Source organism: Belonocnema kinseyi, chromosome 4, assembly GCF_010883055.1.
Source record: "Belonocnema kinseyi isolate 2016_QV_RU_SX_M_011 chromosome 4, B_treatae_v1, whole genome shotgun sequence".
NCBI lineage: Eukaryota > Metazoa > Arthropoda > Insecta > Hymenoptera > Cynipidae > Belonocnema > Belonocnema kinseyi.
In genome coordinates, this window is record NC_046660.1 from 97,985,877 (window position 1) to 97,991,876 (window position 6,000).

The 6,000-nt window shown below is 31.3% G+C and overlaps 1 protein-coding gene across 1 annotated transcript in view; it reads left to right on the forward strand.

Annotated features, from left to right (window-relative positions):
• The window catches only part of LOC117171200 (SAM and SH3 domain-containing protein 1-like), a 574,484-nt gene extending 571,510 nt beyond the window's left edge, over positions 1 to 2,974 (forward strand). The window contains exon 14 of the mRNA XM_033358281.1: positions 1,249 to 2,974. The gene's annotated coding sequence lies outside the window, so the exon portion shown is untranslated. The remainder of the gene's footprint in view (positions 1 to 1,248) is intronic.
• The last annotated feature ends 3,026 nt before the right edge of the window (positions 2,975 to 6,000 follow it).

The window sequence follows — 6,000 nt, forward strand, 5'->3', positions numbered from 1 at the left end:
AGACTAAATTAATATCCTGAATTGCTTCAATATTACTCTTATTTTCAGCGATAACAAACTCAAAAAGAAGTACTCATTTTTTATAATTTTTACTTTGCGGTATTTATTAAATTATTAATTAATAATCCCAAGCAAAGAAAGAGTTAAAGTTTTGAAAGCTCGTCAACAATTTTTGCTTACATTTTTTACAGAAGTTTTAAAATAATAGCTCAAGAAATCATGATACTTAATTTTTCAAGAGAAGCATGATCTGATGTTCTAAAAGGTTTCAAGTCGTAATTTAATTAAAAATGAAGTATAACAAACTCTCCTTTAAACAGCTTCAAAACCTTAAGTTTGAAAACCTACAAAATTCATGGTACCCCAAAAAAAAACAAAAGGCAAAAATATTTCACAAAAATGTTTTTCGGAGTAAATCGATTCTGAAATCTGACAGGTCAGACCCTAAATACGTTTTAATAATGTGATATCGTAGCAATAGGCGATCGATTAAATATAGGTAGTAGGGTGATTCAAGAAAATATTTTAAAACTCATTTTCATATGAATTAAATAATTTGGCTCTTTTATTAACTCTAAAATAGTCTTAATTATTCTCATTAAAAGAGTATATTTAATTAATTGAAATCCATAAACTTCTCATTTTCTTGAATCTCCCTGATAGGTAGACACGATCTAACAAATTTACGACAAATGTCTCCAAAATTTGCACTGTTAAGTGCGCTTGGCAATTTTATTAAAACCGAATCTATTATTTAATTAGGTAAAAGGTACGTCTCAAAACATTTTAGCACATATGCAAAAAGTTCAAAATTTTTAGTTAACAATTCTCTAGTCCAGAACAATAAAAACTCAGACACATCGAATTTGCTTACAAGAAACATAACTTTCAGTAGCTGATCACGTATAAATAAAATGTCCCAATAATGATTAAATTAAGAACCACTGAATATTATATTTAATTAATTTTTTGCGTGCGAATGAAGTATTGTATCATGTTTATGAGCGCTGTGCGACAGATAAATTCCACTCGAATTATTTCACTGAGAGAATGATTTATCAGCACGTCCCTAAACTTGCTAGGCTGTGTTATATCAATTGACATTTTAATTGACAAAACATGCGACGGCGGTATTGTAAATATTGAAATTTCATGAATCACTGCAAAATCATTCATTTAAGATTTTAAATGTTATTTTCAAACAATAAATGATAATTTTATACTTTTTCTATGTTGGTCCGAATTCAGTAATGTCTTGCTGGAAATATTTCTACACACATATTTGAGATATATCGTCCAATGAATAATTTATCTCAATTACCACTGAAGCCGCCATTGACGCAAGCACGATTTCTGACGATAGACAATCTTCGCTATCGTGTTAGACATAGTTTTCGGCACGATAGTGAACTGTAAATCTGTACATTGGCCTCACGGGGAACGTTAAAATTTACAGAGAATAATGTACATAACCATAGAAACCTAACGATGTTTTGTATCGAACCTATCTTTGCCAAAACTTAAGACTAGATTCTATTAAATGACTATACAATAACGTTGAATCTTATGTACATACATGTATAGTGTAAAACGGCGGATAAATTAATTATTAGTTGTTATAAGTAGGATTTAGAATCGATTATGTACATTAATAGCGAACACGATGGCTATCGGCAAATATGAAATCAGCTGAAAAACGTTAATATTAATGATTTACGTCCATCGACTTTCGCGATATCGTCTCAGTTGACTTTTATCTAGATGTACCGAAAAGGTTCCATTTTTATCCAGCGAACAAGCTCACTTCCAATATCATTATATTATGCAAAAAAATTCAGAATTTATTAACTGGAGCGTTATTTGAATCTGAGATGAACTGAGTTCTAAGATTATTTATTTGAAGTGTGCAGGGAAAAACGATAGCTGATATTCAGTGTACTAAAATCCGTCAATATTTTAGTGTTTTAAAAATGTAAAGTCTTCCATATATGTGTTGAAAAACTCGGATTGGTTTATTAATTAATGAGTATGAAAATTACAAAATGTTGCAATATGTGAATGTCATTTAGATTAATACAACATTAGCTGACTTCTCTTATCAGAAGAGAATTTGAATACTAATGACATTTTTTATTCAGACTAACAACCATCTTTTTTCCTTGCATCCTTCGAATTCTGTAGAGTTCGCGATCCACCGAGCCTCGGCAGCAATAACATTCGTCTTAATTTATATTTTTGTGTCTTTTATAATGAGTTGAGCGACTCGATTCCAGATAATTTAAAACGATCTGTAAGAGAGATACTGGTTTCTATAACGTTGCTGTAGATTATCCGTTCCATCGAGTAATAAGGTGCATTAAAAGAAAGAGAGAAAGAAAGAGAGAAAGAGATGTTAATTAGTGATGAGTTTATGAGATGTGTATAAATAGACACGATAGTGATTTTACATATATTAGCTCGGAGGGTAAGCATCATTCGGTGTAAATTGTTTCACGTATAGGCCCCGTAGGAAATTAAGAATTGCGATTTAGTCACAAAATTAAAAGCTAAATAAAAGAGATAAATTAATTCCTAAGGAGGCTACAAGTCTGTTCTAATTCAAAAGAGACGAAAAATCAATAAATTATAATAAGAACCGTAACAAAAGACGGACAATGGTTTACGGTTAACGACCAATAGCTGCGAATTAGCCGTCGAATTTAGTATTTAATCGCCTGTCGCATAAGATTTAAATAATTAAAGGTCTAGTCCAGTATCGCCGCCTAACGAAAATTGTAAATAAACATGTGTGGCTGCAAACGTATGCGTGGGCCACCCAAAGTTTTTCTAAACTGATTTTGTATGTATTGATTAATTGCGGGAATAGGAGAAATACCACTGTAATTCTTACCTCTGAGTTTTTACATGGTTTCAACGATAATATTGTTAATTTATTGACTGTGAATAGAAATAAATAACGAAGACTCAACAATAACTGGTTTTTTTCTTCTTTAACCCAAATTTTCCTTCCAAATACAGGTTATTCTTTAAAAAGATTTTTCGTATAAATGAGAGGATTTCGATAAACAAAAATGTGGTGAGTAATATTTTTTTTGCAATTGCATTTTTCCAAAACGTTTTATACCCAAGAAATAAAATTTTCCACCAATAACGATTTTTGTATCAAGATCTGTCGTAGGAATTTAGTCACGTGTCCTACTCATCACTTGGCCTTAAGGGATAAAATCAATTTAGCAACAGAAAAAAGCCTAAATAAGTAGGATTTCTTTTTAGATGGTTCATTTTTTATTTTGATACAAAATGGCAGCGATATAGCCCGCCTTGAAAATCGTATTTTTTTAAAAACCTACACGAAAAGGTGGTTTTCTCGTCAAGTATAAAACCTGGAACGAAAAATCAAAAAAATTTATAATCTTTATACTATTGACTATAAAACTACGTAAAGTTATTTTGAAATCAAATTTGGTAAAAATAGTACAATTCTCAATGAGATTAATCGACTTTTTGTCAAAAAAATAAGCAGTAAATTGTTTACAAAAAAAAAGTTTAAAGAATGTAATTGTAAAGCTACTGTCAACATTTCAAATCGATCCATGCAACGGTGTTCAAGTAATATACTCTCAGTTCGAAAAAAGTTGTTTCGAGAAAAACGCATTTAAAGTTTTACGAGCACTTAAATCCTTCACATTTTTATACCTGTAATCTGCGAAGCCTGCACCATACACAGGACCAACTGCATATTGTTTTTATTCCACACTCGGCCGAAATGGTCACCTTTTGCTCCTGATAACAGGGGCGAAAGTAGTAGCACATATTTCCTGCAAACCTATTTTGCGGGGCGAAAGCAAAATTTGCGAGGTGAAAGTAAAATTAGCGGGGCGAAAGTGAAATTAGCAGGGCGGAAGTGAAATTAGCAGGGCGAAATTTAAACAAAGGGGCGAAAGTAAAATTATCGGGGTGACAGTAAAATTTGCGGGGCGAAAGCAAAATTTGCAGGTCGAAAGTGAAATTTGCGGGGCCAAAGTAAAAATTAGTCGATTAGAATTCAAGGCGCGAACAAAGCTATAGAAAAATGCGTCGTTCCCGCTTTCCGGGCCAAAAGTGGACCACGGCCGAAAGTGGAATAAAATACTATATTACGAAAGTAGATTTGTTTCGGGTAATTACTGTCCTCGTGAGAAGATTTTTCCCTCTGGTGATTATTAACCTCGCTTCGCTCGGGCTGTAAACTCAACCTCGGGGAAAATCTTCTCTATCGGACAGTAAACAAACCAAAAAAATAATTTTTTCCAAAATCGCAGAGTAGTGTTTTACCTGAAACAAAAATGAAAATTGGAATTTGCCAGAAAAAGGCTATATCGATTTGTTTCCTTGTTTAGCTCAACATATATGAACAACGTAAGATAACTGAATCCTGTAAATATTTTTTGTAAAGTGAGAATTTTCAATTCAACAAGGAAACAAATCGATATACGATTTGTTTCCTTGTTTAGCTCAACATATATGAACAACATAAGATAACTGAATCCTTTAGATATTTTTTGTAAAGTGAGAATTTTCAATAACCTTGGGGACAAAAAACAAATATTTTCGCTACAAACCTCTATAGAAAATTCAGTTTTCGGTTGACATAAAAGTTTACATAAAATTTTTAAAACTTATTTTATGTGTAGCAATGTACACATATTAACAATTTTCATTCGAAAACAAATTTCGAAAAAAACAAAATTTGAATTTTGTAGAAACAAGACTTATCGAATTTTTCCTGCATTACTTTAAATATCTGCTTTTCGTTTGACACAACAATTTATAGGAACTTTTTTACTACATATTTTATTTGTGCCAATGTACGCATATTCAACTTCAAAAAGAAAACTCAATATGAAAATCAAAATTTGAATTTTTAAAGGAGGGATCGATTTTTTTCTTTTGTCACATAAAATATACGGGCAAAATCAGACTATTGGAAGCTCATCGAGCCTATAACATTTAAAATGGACTGAAAATTGTTAAAACATATGTAAATAATTGCTTTCCAGGACAAAAAAATGTAATTCTTAAATTTTATATTTATACAGAAGCTTTTGCTTTATATTAATTTACAGAAATCTTAAAGTTTTCCAGTGCAATATGTACTGCTATAAATTTACAGCAGTTAATTGTGAAACAAAAATGTTTAATGGAAACAAAGTATTGTTTTGACCTTTACATGCGATAAATTCTATTTGATCTTGACTCAAAATGGTTTCTTTGATATAAAATATTTGCAAAACGTGTGAAATTTGGATATAAAACACTTTGAAAATGCACCCACTTTTCAGCATTATTTTCAAAAAAAGTAAAAATTTTTAGTAATTAATATAAGAGATTTTGGAAAAGTACACTTTTGTTCTTTGGTAGAACTGTTTTACTGCAATATGTGACTTCTCTGCTGGGAAATATACTTCAGATATAAGGCTAATGCAATCCCGAATAATTAATTTCAGCGAATTTGCGAAAGCTCCGTACTTAAGGTGGATTCATCGAGGCATTTAGTTGGGAAGTTAGGAATTCTGGATCTTTCCTCACTTAGTCACACAAAGTCTGAATCTCTAGTTACCTCCAACTCGGTAATATTCATCTGTTTAACAATCCTCCTAGAGGTATCGTCTTTGTTCAGAAGTAACAATGAAACTATCTTGGAGATTTAATGTACTATAATAAATGAAGAAGATTGTTCCATCTGGTTTATTCGATTGTTTACAAAATCAGGGAAATCTCACAAATTTTTATCAGACCTTCGAGACAAACTCAGTATTTTCACACGAGCGTTGGTTTTCAATGTTTTAATATCTTCCCGCGTAAAATATTTTGAAATAGGATTGATGTAGGAAAACATCTGACAAACCATATGGGAGTGATCTCCCAGTATGTATAGTAAATAAATTATGGCAAATGAGACGATGCCATATTTTATGTATATACATATACATGAAGTATATTGAATATATAACTCAAATA